This window comes from Pleurodeles waltl, chromosome 11 (genome assembly GCF_031143425.1).
Source record: "Pleurodeles waltl isolate 20211129_DDA chromosome 11, aPleWal1.hap1.20221129, whole genome shotgun sequence".
Lineage (NCBI taxonomy): Eukaryota > Metazoa > Chordata > Amphibia > Caudata > Salamandridae > Pleurodeles > Pleurodeles waltl.
Genome location: NC_090450.1, coordinates 79,940,138 through 79,958,735, shown reverse-complemented (window position 1 = coordinate 79,958,735; position 18,598 = coordinate 79,940,138). Strand labels below are relative to the sequence as shown.

Sequence of the window (18,598 nt, the reverse complement as noted above, 5' to 3'; positions counted from 1 at the left end):
GTCCAGGCCTTTATAGAATGTTAAACATGAACAAATAGTGGTGTTTGTCTCTGGGAAAGGTGGCAAACCTAAGCATGAGTTTGATAGGTCTGTGTTTGAATGATGAGTAGCCTCTTTAAGGCTCCCATCTGAAATCACTGGGCTTCCAAATTCCAACATCTGTCCCATTTTTAAATTAGCTATGGTGTTACCAGTGGGTACAGGTAGTGTGAAGTGACCTATCACTCTTTACAAAATCTGTAATGTTTAAAGTAACAATATTTATATGTCGGTACGATTAAAAAGGGAATTTGTGCCTGGACGATCATTTTACGTACTCCTACACTCATAATGCAGTTTGGTCCATCTAGATATTGATTAGCATCTCTTCAACATACTTTAGTGGGTTTCACTAAGGAAGTAGAAAGCATGTCAGTTTCTGTTGTAGCATTAGTGACACAGTTGGCGCTATTGTTAGATATATGGCAGCTAGACAAATTATGGGTACCAGTCTGTAGACGAGAGCCCTTGGTGAAGAGCAATTATCTTCACAGTAATGCCTATTCATAGGGTCATTAGTACTATTAAAACATGCTTGTTGGAGTCTTAGGGTCTGACTATAAGTGGCCAGTTTACAGGTGTTTGTATATAGATAACAATTATAAGCGGTGTGAAGTTTATGACCCTCAGTAGTTACCAGGTGCGATAAAGTTTGCATCCTATGTTAAACTTGTACATGTTTAGCGTGCCAGAAATTAGCAGAGTAAAAAGACTCAGTAATTACCAGGATGTCACTGCGCATAAGGGAAGGTGTCCGATATTTAAAAGTGGAACATTTCCAAAATTAAAGTTGGCATGTTCTGCCAGTGACTAGTCTCCAAAGGCAATTTTCACTGGCATGGCTGTAGCTGAATCCGGGAAATCAACTATCACAATTTGCATTAGTGAGAACCATGTACCCGCACAATCCCACCAAAAGACGTGGTCAGTATTTAAGAAAAGAAAACATTTATTTAATCAAATAGAAGGTGCTACAACAGACATTGCTAATAACAACACCAAGCGTAATACCTAATAATTGTCTAGAGCACACTCCATAGACTTAATTTCCCAGAAAATTACAATAATGTTCATATACTTTACAACATATCTTACAAAAGATCATAATTGATTCTACATACAAAGCACAATATTTTAAAATATAGGGATAATCCATTACAAGAATGGCATTAGACAATGTGCCAATCTATTATGTGCAACCCAGATTTAAGCAATACAGAGATCTTATAAGGTTCCTCAATACATGTGCATGTTGTCCTGTTATTTCTGGTATCAACTCACCTACGTAAACAAATATCTGGATACATTGATCATATTATACAGCTTTATGTAGTTAATCTTCCCTCCTATTTATAAAACACCCATAATCTGCTCAAAAAGCATGCAAATATGGATTAGGTTGAGAAAATGACATTTGTAGCCCTGGAAGTAACTCACTGAATATCTGTATCCCGAAGCATAAGGGTCTTATAGCTGTTGAATACTTCCTTGCCACTATAAAAGCTACTTTATTTGAACATACCAAAATGATACTTGATATGACAAATCTAGTTCCTTAAAATAAAGTTTTTATACATGATCAAAAGTAGTACTAGCAGACTAAAGGAGTAGCCTTGGGGGCAATTTTTTCCCCCCGTATGCAAATCTTTATTTGGGGTACTTTCGGTTGTTTAATCTTTGGAAATCTTGTATGCATGCACTTACCAATAACATCCTGTCGTGGGGCAGGTATGTAGATTACATCTTTCTCATATGATTTGGCATTGAGACATTTCTTTGTGATCTAGTCTCCCATTTGAACAACAAAGATTTTAACTTGAAATTTGCATTGCACCATAGGAAAACCTCAACTGAGTTTCTAAATACGACAATATATGTACCCAATCGTAAAATTGCCATGAGACTGTATTGAAAGCCTATGTAATTTAATACAGCATTACATGGATTAGTGCCCACCCAAAACACCAAGTCGAGTTGATTCCCTTTGGGGAAATGATTCATTTGCCAGGTAACTGTAGTAATGAAACAACATTTCATGAAGAACTAGCCTTAACGAAATACATATTTTTTGATAGAGTTTATAGGCCAAACTTGAATAGGTATTGTAGGGACCATATTAACACAGTCAGTCGTTCCAGTGTGCTAATGACATGCCCCAAGTAAAATAGACTGGTGCATCCAGTGCCAATTACATCATATAATAAGAATAGTGGCACCATCTATAACATTTCATGTAAAATTGGCACATTCTTACCATCGATCTTGCCATTAAAAGTATTATCTCTAATAAACCAAACTTCATACATATAAAAAAGGGCAAAGATCTATGTGACCCATTATGCCGCAGTTTCTATCACCTATCTAGAACACCACTCCAATCTCTTGGTTACCTCCCAAACCAAAAGGTTTTCATAAATTTGGCAAATTTAACTCCTGTCCCATAACTGTAGATAGCTTCAATACTACCTAAGTCAAAAATTCTGTATTTGGGAATGTGTTAATTGTAGTACTAAGTATGTTACTTACATTATACATTTTCACTGTTCTCTCATTTATTTTGGTAAGACAACCAAGTCTTTTAGAGAAAGAATCAAGAACACATCAGAGCAATAGGTGCTGTGTGAATCACATGTAGATAATTTTGCTCTTATTATGTCGTTTACATTTTTTGATTATTGTAAGGACCTCTGGAATGTATGTTTATTGTTATGTAGATTCTCTGTTTTAGCAATAGTTGGTATTTACCATAACCACATGGGTTTTTAATACTAGTCAATTCACATCTTGGTTGGGACATAATGCTTCTTTTCCCCTTGTCCCCTGTGGGATTTTATGCTGTTCTAATACTGCAACTCCATTTCTTTAATCCTCACATGGTTTTCCATTTGTTCGGGTTCCACTCTGTTCTCTTTCTTTGTCACCATGTCATTGTAAGCTGATTTAGGTAAGGAGAAATGGAGCACATTGGTTGTTAAGCTCAAACTTGAGGTGTTCAGTGTTCGGATGTGGATCCTAATATCCTGGATGAGTGACTTGCTTTTTATGAAGTTATTTCAGCAATATTTAGTGTTTGGACTTGGTTTTTTAATGGATTATTGTGCATTTAACGCCAAAATATGGGCTTGGTGCCATATAGGTTGCAGCTTTTGGTATTTCTTGGACGTATTGAATGGATATGTTTTTTTACATTTATAGATATTAATTAAAATATTTCTTGTTTTCCGATTTTGTATTTATGTGATGCTGTGATATGACTTTGCAATCCCTTACCAAGCCTTAAACTCCCCATTTTTTACATATATGTCACCCCAAGATAGGCCCCAGGTAGCCTGTATAGCAGGGTGCTATGTAATTAAAATGTAAGGCATGTGCTTTTAAGTTTCACATGTCCTTGTAGTGAAAACCCCCCCAATTAGTTTTTCATTACTGTGAGGCCTACCCCTCACATAGGATAACATGGGGATTCCTTATTACATTTAATAAGCCGTAATTCCTAATTGAGCGGAGTTAGATCTGCAGTGTTTAGCGCCTATGGAATTGTAATGATAAATCCTCTTTTATGGTCACATCAGACTTATTGTTACAATTTTTAAAATGCCACTTTTGGAAAGTTGGCATATTCCTGCGCTTAGCTCTGTGTGCCTGCAGCCAGTCTCTGATTGCATATCTGTCTTGGGTGACAGCTGTGCTTTGTTTATTCCCTATAAAAAGCTACACACAATGGGAGCTGAGGTGTGGCCAGATGGGCCATCCTGGGAGGTTGATAGGGAGGAGCTGGGCACAGCCTCACAGCCTCACACTTGCACTTGAGTAGGATGTGTCCTGTCCCCACACAAAGGGCTCCATACCTCCCTACAGTGAGTCGGGACCCAGAGAACGAAGGGAAGACCTCTGTGCACTTCAAAGACCCTTCTTTGAAGTCTCCCCCACTTAAAAGGTACCACTGGGTAGAAGAATCGGACCTCCGAACCTCAGCACTTCGGTACACTTCTGGACCTGTGGAGACCCTGCCAAAAAGAAGGACTGCTGTGCTGGTACAAGGAATATCACTCGGCTTGACTGCTACTCTGCTGGACTCCTGCTTTGCTTTGCTGTGCTGACCTGCTGCCTTCTTGCCTCAGAGTAAGAAGCATGAATGTCAGTTAGGGGTCGCAGCTGCAACCCCTAACCTGCCCCTTGTGACCCATGGTGCTGCCTTTGTGGCCCCTGGCCTCAGAGGTGGCAAAAAGTAGTGCCAGGAACACTGGGGCAGCTCATCCTTGTCAGCGTTGCTTCCTTGTTTTCAATCAGATTTTAATTACAATAATAGTGAATAATAATGTATTTTTCACTATTTGTGTGATAAAAATGGAGTACATTTAGATGGAATATGACCCTCTTTGGCAACTGAGGTAAGTAAAAAATACATTTAAATATATGTTGTGTGCATGGTTGCGGAAAAGAGTGTGCTCATATAAAAGAGAGTGTATATATGAGTGAATGTATGTGTATGTGTAAGCATATGTGTAAGAGTGAAAGTAAAGATGGAATGGTGTGTAATGTGACTACCACTCCTCCTGGCATTTTGATGAATTGACGTTCATGATGAGAAGGACTGGCCCTGCATCTCTCCAACCCACAACCCTGAGTGACTCCTAGGGCTAGCTGACTGGTCTCCTGATCTTGTGCCAAAACCAACCTACTTCTGCACCTGGACTCTGCCAGCTGTGAATCTGTCCTATCAAGTGGTGCCACCTCAGTCCTGGACCCTTGGAAGTGGGCCTAAGGTGTTTGCTTCAGCAGAACCGACGCATACTCTGTCAACCCAACGCATCACAGTTTCTGCACAGATCGTCACCGGCGCATTGCTTCAGCTGCCCCCAGAATCTTCATTGTTGATGCAACCAGGATTAAGGTACTTTTGTTCCGTGGGCCTCACCCAGTCACTGTATCCGGCCCACGCTCCATCGCGGTCAGCCTGAATTTTTGACTTTGTTCCAGTCTGGCACGGCCAGATATCCCTTGGTTGCACTTCTTGCTTTTAATTGCTATTTTGCAGTCTTTTAAAAATTCATAACTCAAGTTCTACGTATTGGATTTTGTTGTTTTGGTCTTGATTTATTTATTAAATTAAGTTCTATTTTTCTAACCAGTAGTGGTATCTTTTGTGTGGTGTTTTCACTGTTTTACTGTATGAAGTGTTGCACAAATACTTGCAAATTTCCTCTAAGGTAATCCTGATTGCCCTATGCCAAACTACCAGAGGGTAAGTACAGGTTAACTTAGGGTTTGCCTGACACTTACTCTGACTAGGATTGTAGTTCCTGCTTGATCAGGGTGTATACCTATGCCAACCAGAAACCCAATTTCTAACAACAAGTATTTCTACTTTATTTATATATTTTATGTTTTTTGAAGACATGGTCACCCACCTTTGTTCTTGTAATTGAAGACCCATTTTTGCCAGTTGTTTGGTGTTTAAATCAGAAACTGTCAGTTTTCTGTGTCAATTTATCATAGCTAACAGGAAACATCAACACACAGTATAAATAGGTAACTAAGATATGCTTGGTTGTGACTTTATTTAGCTGGTGTGCCCTGTCGCTGTTTCACTAATCATGTAAAAAATGTCTTTACAGATGATTTTTTATTCAATATCCCAGTCACTTCAGTTGCCATTTTTGGATGGTATCTCTATCTTGTGATTTATATATTTGAAAAGGTGATTTGTTATCAATTGCTTAGGCCTTTGACACCTTATGAAATATGGTCTTTCCTTTCACTATGTCTGTTTTTGAATAGACACAGAGCTTGTTGCCCTTGATATATACTATTATTCTGGGGCACTGGTTATTCTTACATAGTTGTTAATTCTTGACCATGCCCAATGTTTTCGCCTATTGTTGGTGCCTCTCCCCTTTTTATAACAACTTTTGGATATCCGTTCTTTCCCATTTCATGCACAATGCACTTTTCTTCTTTACTTTGTCACCATTTGCACTACTATTGATGGTGACGCTAATGGAATAAATCCCCCTTTTTCTTCCCTTTCCCTTTTAAATACACATTTTAAAATGTAATACTGATGGCTGTTTATTGGCATCATTTTTTGTGTTTCTACAGCCCTAAGGAAGTCTAGCAGATGAAACATGTTTGTCCTGTTTTTTTCAGACTGAACATGAAATAGCCTTTTGTTGTTTTCATAGTGTCCAACTTTTGAATTAACTGCACAAGCATTGAGGACCTTTATAAGATCTCTGTATTGCTTACATTCGAATTGTACATAATATATTTGCACATTGTCTAATGCCATACGTGTAATGGAATGAAAAATCTCTTGCTGTATTTTAAAATATTGAACTTAGTATGTAGAATTAATTATAAATTTTCATAAGATATGTAGTAAGGAAAATGAACATTGTCATTTTCTGTGAGACTGAATCTGGGAAGTATCAGAATACAGATTATAAACTTTAATCTGTAACTTTTGACAGGAAGCCGTAAAATAGTTATCTAAAGTCTATTAAACGTTTGAGAAAAGTAACTTTGAGAAAGTTATACTTTTCTGCCTTAGACCCAGTCACACTAATTAGCATTAACGTGGGACAGCTGATCTGCTTCTGTGTCCCTGAAAATGAAGCATGAAAGCTCCTCTCACAGTAGAGACAATAGCCTGGGTATGTGGTGGTGTGTGTCTTCCTTTTGTAGGAATGACAGCAGGGATGGGCCCAGGAACTTTATTAACTTATAAAGGGCTAAGGTGAGGCCTGCCCTTCCACTGGCAGATGTAAAGTGAGACATGGGGGAAGGTAAATATTTGTTCCCCAGGCCCTCACTGGGCAGACTGTCTCCAAACCCAGTGAAAAGCAAGCTGTCCCCAAAACTAATTTGGAGTGGACATGGGAGGGGACTGCTCCTTTCCCTACCCACACCTCTGAGTAGACACAAGGGCTCTAAACAAGGGAGGAAGGGTTCTCCTAGCTTACATTTTAAAAGTAAGGAACATTGTGGGATTGTTTGCAGTAGGACAAAAGGAACTGCTGAAAAAGTGTTTAGGTTACCCTGGGAACTTTTACCCATTGGTTAGGAAAGAGCTGGAATCTCCCCACCTCTGGCTATTGCCAACTATAAATATGGCATTTCTAGGAACCTTCCACAGAACACTTTATGGACCTGCGGAAGATCAGAAGAGACTTATTCCTACTTGCTGTAAACTGAGAGAACCCTAAATGACCGAGCCTGCTCCCTCTTGTACCAAGGGCAATAAGTGGACTCCAGGGGGCAACTCTCATTTGAGCTCCAGAGATGTAAAATGCTGAAAAACACTATTTTTCCTGGATTTCCAGTTGCTCAGTCTCAACTGGACCTACCCTGAACCCTACTCAGAGCCTTTGCCTAATCAAATCCTAAAGTTTGAAGAGTCTCCCCTGAAGTTTAGGAGCCATAGGGAAAGAGCTGAAGAAACAGGGACAAACCCCTTCAAAGTTTTAAATGTAGATACCGGTTTGTCTGTCTTGGAGCTTCTCTGCAGCAGCAAATCCATATCAGTGTGTCGAGACGGGGCCACTCACCTGAAAAGCAGGATGTCTGCAGGGGCGATGGTATGCCCCGACCTCCTGGAACACCTCTCAGCACTTCCTGGTGGGCACAGAAATCCCAGCAGGTGTCCCAAAAGGAAAGTGGGAGTGGAAGAGAAAGAGACAAAACACTGCCACGTCTTGCCGATCCAGGCAGGCACCCTGTATCTTCGGGGGGCAGGTTGTTGTTCACAGAGTGATAGTAAAGTTAGTGCACTCAGCTTCCTTGAAACTGAATCTCTCTTTCTGATATGGGCACGGGAGCGGTAGAAGAACACCGGGACACTCCAGCTCTTTTCTTGGATAATAATAACTGTTGGCACAATTACTAACACTGCATTACCAAAAACCCAAACTGAGTACCATAACAATAAGTAGTGCAACACTAGGGCTGGCTTCACAGAGATTCACTGTTGCACACTACAATTAGAACTGTGGTTGCACTTATCATGCACAAGAAAGACAAACAAGGGCATTAATTATATAATGTATAACTTTCCTGCATCAATAGGGTTAAACTAAAAGGAACAAAAACAGTCCAAGAAATACAAATGTCCACTCTGGGTTTAAACAGTTAGTGTGGCATAGTTTGGTTTGGTTTCACTGTGAAAAACCCTTCAAAAGCAAATTCATCAAACCTAAAACACAGGCATGAATGACACAATTTAGATCCAAGGGTTATGCTATTAAAGAAAGAAAAGTCACGTAAATGCTCTTTTAAAATTGCATTGTCACTTTTTGTAGTACTTGAGCTCAAGCAGATTTCCTGAAGCACATTTAGGCAAATAACTACAATAATATTCTAGAATGTTCAGAAATGCATTTGTCTCTTCAAGATAAGCACTCTGCCAAAATACGATGTCTCAAATACACCAGATGTTCTAGGAAAGCACGGCGCTCAAAGAACAAACTCCCTGGAGAATACTAGTCACTTAGCTGCAGTCTTTTCCGGCGTGCTGGAGGAATGCCTGGTGTCAGCTGGTACAGGAACGAAGAAAAGAATTGCCTCAATAGTCCTGAATACGAGGATGACAGCAGGGGCTGGACTGCCAAATCAGATGCTGAGATCAGGAAGCAAAATAAAGCCAAGCAGGGAGGCATGCTTCACTCTGCTATTTATAGCCATTCAGGAAAGCAGTTAAGTTTCCACATGTGGATGAGTCACCACACCCAATTAGAAGCACATGTCTACACCACACCCGATTAGGAGCACATGTCTACACCTGCTCACACTAGCAAACAAGCATTGGTAAAACAAGCATTGATAAAACCAATTGTGTAACACAGCACTTTATGAAACATGAAGGTTTAACCAAGAACAGAGATATGATATAACCCTAATCCCTGGGGATGCTGACAGATGACGCAGGAGGCACCTTGGGGATTCCTGACACAGTGGGCCTTTGACGAGAAGGTATCCAGCCTTGTGGAGCCACCATCAGCAACAACCTGCAGCCCCTCTGGACTTCCTTTTCAGAAACTAGATCCCAATGAGAAAATCTTGACTAGCAAATGTCATGAAAAGCGTCCGGGTGAACATTAGACCTTGGCAGGTGGGAAATTCAAATTTCTATGTCTCAGAGCTTTTCAGTCTAAAGCAACAACTTCAGCGAGACCTCACCCAAAAGCTATCCGACTTCGCATTAACTGCTCTCGATACAGCCTGCTGCATTGCCCCACTTGAAGACTTTTTCCGCCATTTTGTAGACTAACTTTAAAGGTGAAGTCTTTGAATAAGCTGTCCTATTTAGTGTATCCAACTTCAGGATCAATTGCAGTTGACCTCAAAGTGTGCCTAGGTCCCAGTCTACCACAACAACAGATTATCATTGGCTCTTAGTACGCTATTTTTTATTAAAACTTTAAAAAATTCCTATCTACAGTTTCCATTATTAGATTTTTGTCATACCGATGTAATTTTGTTTTTTTATTGCCATGACTAGTGTTGGTTCCTAGTCTGGCCCTAGTCTGACAGCAGGAGCTAAGTGGTCTGAGGGACTCACCTCTTCAACACTCAATCTCAAGGTTTGAAAAAACACTTCTTCTGAACTGTAATGACAATTCTGTTCCTGGCTGCTGTCCTTGAAGGACTACAGAGAGGCACAAACATGGCTTTGAACTTGCTGACCCTCCTTTGTTTCTAGTGAAGCTCACAAAGTTCACCTGTTCTCATCAGGGGTGTACTTCCTAGGGCTGAAGATTCTTTTTTTCTTCAACTGTAATACTTCTGTTTTAAGTGTATTACATTGAAAGTACAATATGTCCCCAAATGCTCATTCCAGAGAATGTACACTGAGAAGCAGCTAAGCAAAATAATGTTTAGATTGTTCTTTTAAGTAAAAAAGTTGACCTGAAATCTAACATCAATAATTGATATTTGAATGGGCTTGTTAATGCTTTGCTTTTGAACAATGACTTATTAGTCAAAAAATACATCATAGGCGTTTTAACTTTCTTTCACTGAGATGCCTTCCGGCTCCCCTCTTTTAACCTAAGAATTTAGTACCCAGATAATATATTTTGAGAGGACAATATTTTTGTGCTAGATATTCTGATATACAACTTGTGACTTTAATCATTTTTCATTAAGGGTCGCAAAATAATTATTCAAATCTTTCAAGTAGATGCTCACTCATAAGCAATTGCTGAAGACTTGAACCCTACTTAGTGCCGGAATTGGATAGAATTTACTCCAGAAACCTATTAATTGCGGGTCAAGATGTGGCAGAGGTAAGAGGGTGGAGTCACAAGGGGTGGAGCTTGTGACGCCGAGTCGGCACTCAACTTATATATATATATATATATATATATATATATATATATATATATATATATATATATATATTTATTTTTTTTAATTGCTGCAAAGAAATTGGCAATAAGGACACATGTGACAGTAAGTCTGTTCTAGATCTCGTAATTGTTCACAAAGAGGATGCACTTCAAAATATCTTACAGGCTTAAGAAAGCTGCAGAGGTCATTGTGAGCCCAGCAATTTTGAAGGCAAGCTAAACGCTCCAAAACGGAATTCCTCTTAATCGCCCTTCTTAAACCGTCACTTGATATCAAAAAATGGATGCAACAACTAACAGCTCTTAACTCCTTACCACACACTGAAGATTCCACAAGATCACTGGAAATAACGCTAGACAAGAACTTGAATCTGCAGGAACACTTCAGTACAGCCACTAAAGGAGCCAACTTCCAAATTAACATCCTACGAAAAATTAAATCATTCCTCCCCCTTGACGACTTCAAGTCAGCTGCTCAAGCCCTAGTGATTTTCAGGCTGGATTATGGAAGTGAAACCCTCTGCAGCCTACCTAGACTAAGCTGGCTCCACTAAAAGCGTCTCGTAACTCTGCTGCAGGGCTCATCACAGGATCTAAAAGAAACAACCACATCACTCTGGATCTGAAATCTCTGAACTGGCTCCCTTATGAGGCAAGGATTCAGTTAAAAATTGCTCGCATGACTCATAAAGCCCTACACCTCAACACCCGAGGTACCTTGTACAAAACATGGAGCTATCGGACGGCAACAGATCCTCTAGAAGCTCTAGCACCTTATTATTGAAACCACACAAATTCTATCAAAATAAAAATTTCAATTGAACCTTCTCAGGTATTTCCTCGAGAATTTGGAAAGCACTCCCCCCTGATATCAGACTGAATCCCTCAACTGCTTCTTTTAAAAAAGCAGTTAAAGGTTTATTGATGAACACATTTCTCCCCTAGTACCCACTACTGTACAATACAGGCCTCATTACAGCACAACATCTATGCCCATGTTTATCACTTGCTTGTTATGATATCCTTGTTTATCATTTGCTTGTTATGATCATGTTTTGTTGATTTGTTAGCCTGGCCAAGAGGTGGACTCTTCCCTCACCTTGGGAGCTGCTACATTCTGTACCGCTTTGGATTTCGTAGCTGATTGTCTGACTTTTTTCTTCTTTCATGACCATTTGTAAAGCGCTTTGATACCCTCAACTCAGACTGAACCCCCTCAACAGCTTCTTTTAAAAGCAGGGAAAGTGTTATTGAGGAACGAATTTCTGCTCTAGAGCCCACGAACTCCACACTCCAGTTCCCCTTTCGATGCATTTTCCACAACATCTCTATCACTCGCTTGTTATGTGGTTGTTTAGTTGATACGTAGGCCTGGACCTTGGGGTTTTCTCTCGCCCCACCTTGGGAGCTGCTACATCCTGTACCATTCTTGATTTTGTTGTTGTTTGCCTTATTGTTTTTTCTTTTCATGCCTATCTGTAAAGAGCTATGATACCCTCATGGGTCACGTTTGTGCTATATAAAACTTTATAAATAAATACAAAATAAATACATAAAATAGTGTAAAGATAACTAGTGGTTAACACACATCTGAGAAAGTTCTATGTATTGTCAGTCAGTTTTGACTTATAAAATAGAATAGAGGGTTAATGTGCCTGCCGCAAAGCACATTGTGTCACATGCAGATCTCTGATTTGTATTTTATTTAGATAAGTAAGTGGGCTACTGCTTTCGACACTGAGATAAGTTTTTTGCTTCCAGTTTATAAGTTGCAAGCCTCCCAATAGAGACCAGTAAGCTGCATAGAAACTGTACATCATGAGTTTAGATTCTTATTATTTTTTTATAAATTTGATATATTTCTCTAATTACAACAAAAGGTTCCTTTGAGAAGAAGTACAATTTTATAAGTATAGACAACCACAATCACTGTGTTGCATTTCATGTCCTGACTTTGCATTTCTACTGACCATTCACTCTTAACTTACAATGCTACCAAGTATGGATTATATGTGTTCCCAACACATTATAACTATAATTTTTGCACATTGATTTACACACTTGTATGATTTATTGTACTTCTGTTTGTAATATAAAGTGTTCTACACTAGAATGAGTAGCGCTCTGAAAGAATAAAATAAAAAATACTAAATGCCATGTACATCAATATTTATGTAATTATTCATACCGACAGAAAAATCTTGATTTCTTATAATGCAAGCACATCACTTACACGAGGGTTAAACAAAGTTAAAAACCTGCCTCCAAATCATAGCTTCTCTAAAGCACTTGTGAAGTGATAACAAACTGTGTACCTTTGTTTTCTTCCACTGCTTTGGCATCTAGGTGTTAGGAACAAAGGATGGACAGATGACCCTTTAAATCAGGCCTTTGAGCCTAGTTGGAAGTGTAAATAAGAAAGCCCCCTCCCTGCCTGTATGTTGGTGCCCTAAAAGGAATGCAGACAACATGCAGGCTCTGCTGAAATGTGTCCTGGGGTGGGAAAATTACACCAGAACAAATTCAGCATGTTTCCCTGGGACCAAGCGCATAAAAAACCCCAGAACGGGGATCCAGTGGGATCTCCCTACTTTTCTTCTTTGCTACACGAACAAGTCAGAGGTGAGACCTTTACAGGGATTATGTAGAGATACACTAACCAGCATTCTATTGCCTCTTCTTGAACTTCCTTTTCTTTTTGTGGGAATAGGTTTCCCCTGTCAAGTCCCTTCAGCTAATTTTACATCACTCAACCAAAGTTTGGCGCTGGGAATTGTTCACAGCATTTCCAGCCCTACATGGTGGATGGCCATATTGTAGGCAAGGACAGCAGCAACTTCTCTGTACATTTTATTTCTGAAACCTTTTGAACCATTCAATGCTATTAAGGCTCAAAAGAACCTTCTGTGTCCATATCACTGATTACAGGGTTCTTCTTTATAGCATAGTGTTTCTATCTTACCTAACAGGGCAGTGGAGTTGGGTAATGATCACCTGGTTTTGGTTCTTGTTCCTGAGTTTTACAGGAAAGGTGAGAGCACCCCATTAAGGTCCTTATTGCTTTTTCTGCACATCAACACTTCTAGTGACCTGATTGGCAGGACTGTAGGGCAACGGACCACAGATGTTACACTGATCAGTCTTTTTGACCATAGATCGAAGTGCAACATGCCAACCTTGGCTGGGTCGCTGAGAGAAATGGTTGCATACTATGTTCTTAGAGTGGATCCTGGTGAAATCAAATTGAAACTGTATCCATTTGTGTTAAGGAGAATTTCAAGGCACAAGGAATACCTGGAGGGGGAGACATGATCCTACTTGTTGATGCAGGACTCTCCAATGATCCATGTTCTAAGCATGTGGCATGTGAATTCCCATTTTTCCCTGGCCTTCTCCTCATTTTTGTTCTAGTAGATTTAAAATGTTAATCCTGTATTTATTTATTTATTTTTGGGTGTATCTATGTATATATTGTATAGCTTCAGTATTAATTTTTGTGGACACTGTTTGGGCCTGTCTTGACAGCGCATCTGCCACTAGAAACAATGTGATTAACCTAACAAAGAGCTTTTTACATTGATGGGCTTTGGGTTGGCCCACATGTTGATAGCCTGGAGCACATGTTTTGATGGAGTAGAAGTTAAGTATTTCCATAGAAGAAAGTGCTTATTTTTAAGAGCACACACATGATACTGTAGGGCTGAAAGATAACTAGAAAACTTACAGTGTTTGTTTTTTCTCTGTGAGAAGCTTAAATGGGAGGAGGGCATTCATGAAGGATGTACTGCAATCCCAGCACCCTCCCCTTGTATCAGTTACATTAGAACTAGGACTGTAGTTTTGTATTTGAGAGGAGTATGAGATGCTCATGTTACACTAATCTACATGGATTTTTAGGTCTGACTTGACAGGACACCAGTTGCCAGGCCTTATGTCATCAGCAAATAAAGAGTTTTCAGGGTACTAATGAGAATGGGGGGGCTTACACTCTACCCACACATTTGTTCCCCTGAGTAAATGATTTGATTTAGTTTTGTGTGTGTGCTTCCCCTGAAAAGATAGCTTGCATTGCACTTTTTCGCTTGTAGCAAACTGTATGCTGGGTTGGTTAGGGTGGCAAGCCAATGATTGTGCCTGATGTGTGTTGGAGCTGGCCCGTTCTGCAGGGTCATCCCAAGACTTTTTTTGCCTTTTCCGTCTCCTTTCTGTTGAATTTGTTTCTGTTGGTTTTAGCACTCTTGGTACTTTACCACTGCTAACCATTGCTAAAGTGCATAATCTCTCTACTTAAAACATAGTAATATTGGCTTATCCACAATTGGCATATTTAATTTACTTGTGAGACCCTAGTAAAGTGTAGTGCCTGTAATGCTACTAGTGAGCCTGCAGCTGTGATTGTGCCACCCACTACAGTAGCCTATTAAACATGTCTGAGGCCTGCAGCTGCAGAACCTATGTGTGCAGTATAAACTGTCAGTTCAACCTGGCAAGTGCACCCACTTGCTAGGCCCAAACCTTCCTTTTTATAACATGTAAGCCCACTTTAAAGAAGGCCATAGTAGCCCAAAGGGCAGGGGGCATAGTATTTAAAAAGTTGGTTATGTACTTTTAAATCTAACATGCCCTGGTAGTGAAAAACTCTTAAATTCGTTTTCACTCCTGCAAGACCTATCTCTCCCATAGGTTACCACTGGGAATGCCTTAAAACATCCATTGGGAAAAGTTAGAGCATTGGAGTTTTGATGTCTCTGGACTCATAATGTCAAGCCACAACTGATGGTGAGGGCATATTTTATATTGCTAGTCTGAAGATGCCACTTTTAGAAAGTTGGCATTTTCTACCTTGAACAATTCCGTGCCTCTGCCTGTTTCTGAATACACATCTAGGGTGGATAACAGTTAGACTTTGTGCATTCCCTCTAGACAGTCAGACAAAAAGGGAGCTGGGATGTGACAGTTGCATCCTGATTTCTCATCACCAGGCTGATGGGGCTTCCTGGGCTAGATGGGAGGGAGAAGCTGACACACCTGAATAGGGTTGTGCCTCTCCTCAAACAAAGGGCTGCATACCCCCTTGCAGAGTGGAGCCAACAAAGGAAGGATTGGGACCTTGTGGACATAAAAGGCCTCTTTCTGAAGTCTCCCACTTCAAAGTCTCAACTGGGTATAAGTACTGGACCCCAACCCCTCCAATTCAGACCTCTTCTGGAACCAAGGAACCAAGGACATTCTGCCAGGAAGAAGGACTGCTGTGCTGCCAGGAGGGACTACCACTCTTCTAACTGCATTGCTGTGTTTGCCTACTGCTTGCTGCGTGTTATGCTGTAGGAGGGACTGACACTTTACTGCTTGATTTGCTGTGTTGGCCTGCTGCCTGCTGCTTCTTGCCTGGGAGTGAGTAGGACTGGACCTGTACTCTACATACTTGAACCTAAGATTCTCCAAACAATTAGACCATCCCTCTTGAGGTGAGAGTTCTAATGTTTCACTGGCAGTTCCTTGCCCGTCTCCCTCCTCATGTGAGCGATAGTGGTTTTTCCCCATTCACTGTTGGCAACATCCAGAGAATGCCCTACAAGCAGTGCGTGTCTCAAGTCAAAAATGCTAGCTCTGCAACACTTTACAGCAGCAAGTTCCTCCAGGGCCATTAGGCTCAAAACAAGCCTTACCTGCTCTGGTAGGAGTGAAAAGTGCAGATTCCTGGAGTAGCCCTGTCTGCAAGTGCTGGGCCCGATCAGGTGGGTCGGCTGCACACAAGCTCAACAGCTGCACTCACCCGGTGCAAGCTCTCTCTCCATTGCAGTCGCGTTCTGGCAGTGATCTGAGGTTTCCTGCACTCTTCCTGCAGGGTAAGTGTCTCCACAGTCCATAAGGAGAGGGGAATGATTCTAGCGCTCCAGGCCTCGATCCCAAACTTGGGTGACAATGCTTTCACTGCGTCTTCGTTTGCTCAAAGGGGTTGGATTGTCGCGTAGGCTGTCATTATTCTAATGAGACTACTGTATTTTGAGCGGCAGAATCATGACTGGGATGATGTGGGAGACTAAGTCCGACCCACTACAGTTGACACATGTCGCTCCAATCCGGGTTTTGCTCCGGCTAACTAGCAGTGCCTCATCTCCACCCAAGGGCGGGATTATTGGGCAGCTGAGTGCATGAGATAATTGATTTTTCAGAGAAACCGTGGTCTCTCAGGTCTCATCCGATTCTCTCAGTTACATTAGTCTCACATACACAATGACAAACAGAGGCAGTATATGTTTCAATAATGCTTTAATGAAGTGACTGCATCTTAGATAGCAAAGCATGGGCTGCAATACCCAGGACGATACAGCATGAGAAGATTAAAATGGTGACAGGGAGAGTAAAGCATAGAAATAACGCTATCATGTTGTCACTAGAGTCAGTGGACTAATTCCTACCTAGGCTTTAATAGAGCACAGCATGTTAAGCTCTAATTCTGCCCTTCAGGTTCCCCTGGGAAGATATCACCCCCCATACTTGAGCAAAGGCCTGAAGTCTGCATAAGCAACTGTAGCGAGGCGTTCAGCAATCAGAATACAGTTGTGGTTCTCTTGCTAGAATCTCCCCCTAATGTGTAAGGGTCAGGAAAGTATTTTTATGATAAAACAGCTGATGTTCTGAGAAAATGTCCCTACGTAGGGATGTGAGTTGTTCTATGAATGTCAGAGACAAAACGTATACCACATTCACTGACAACCTATCTTACTGCAGCCTTGGAAGAAGCACAGAGCGAACAAGAATGTCTTATTTGAGAACAGAGAGCTGGCCTATGCAAAAACAGTTAGATAGATAGAAATGAAACAAGACCATAAAAGTGGCTATTGTAAAAATAATAAAATGAAGCCGAATAAAACATATCTAGGTTAAAGTGCACAACGGCAGGCATAGTATGTTAAAATAACGTGCATGGAGCTATAACTAAAATGGCTACACAACAGGATCAGTCACAGTCCTTATTGTTCCTGGTGACTGACAGGTCACCACTGCTTGCAGTCTACAGGCTCTGGCCTGATCAACACACAAGCACAAGTATTACCAGCAGCCCTTCCTGACATATGGGGTTGCCACACAAGGCCAAATATAATTTAGGGTCTCAGTCTTTGATTGTTTATGTTGGGGTTCTGCTTCCTCGGAAGTATCTACTTTGTTCATTCTTCCGCTCGATAAGCCAACTCTCATAGCAGGGATGTCTCCGAAGCTGTTAGTCCCACAACACAGGCCACAAGAGTGACTAGAGTTCAGACTTAGATGTCAGCCACAGTGATATGTGCATCAAAAGGATAGCCCAGAGCCCCCAGCCCTAATCTTTATGATTATTTTATCAGTCCCATCTCCATCCTGAGATTTGCCCAGGCCCCTTCTTTGTGACCTCTTACTGAATCAATGAGCACCCTTTGAAGTGTACTACAGAGGAGGCCTGGTTCTCCCCTCCCCAATGTGTATCCCACCCAGCTTACAGGAAGCAGCAATCCATAAATCTGTCCATGCAGGCCTGGGTCATCCAAAATGGAAAATATGGCCCTCCCTGTATTGTGCCATCCAGAGGCACACATGTTGACTGAATGTGTATTTGTAAGTGGTGCAGTACATGAAGGGTGCATTGTGTGCATGTTAAATGCACATGCTGGATGTGTATGTGCCTGTGAGTTGTACAATACATAAAAGATACAGTGCTGGGTAGAGTGTGCATGTTGAATTCACATAATCAATATATATGTATGCCTGTGAGTGGCACCGTACATGGAGAATACAGTAGTATGCAGTGTGTGTACTGTATGCATTCACTGGGTCTATGTGTGCCTTAGGTGCCCATTCCCTCTAAACTAGGAGACCAAATACGAAATGTTTTTGTCCATAATGTATCAATGTTTTACCATTTACAGCTGGCCAAAGCATTTTTTCTAAATGTGGCGGTCATGCTGGAACTTTAAGGAATGCTAAACTGTTTACAATACATCTGCAAGACAGACACTTGCTGTCATGTTTAGTTTTGTATTGAAAGCATATGCTTTTTTTTACTTGTATTTTAATTTATCAAATATTGTTGATTTTGTGCATGAGTGCAAAGAAGAGTGGGAGAGTGCATGTGTGAGGACGTATTAAATGCCTAAACCCATCAATGACACAAAATGCACTTTCTTTCATAACACAGACCTACTGGCTTTACCAGCGTTTGTTAAATCTTC

At 40.8% G+C, this 18,598-nt stretch overlaps 1 protein-coding gene across 2 annotated transcripts in view; it reads left to right on the top strand.

Moving 5' to 3' along the window:
• The window catches only part of MCF2L2 (MCF.2 cell line derived transforming sequence-like 2), a 1,607,631-nt gene that overhangs the window by 127,734 nt on the left and 1,461,299 nt on the right, over positions 1-18,598 (top strand). The window lies entirely within an intron of this gene.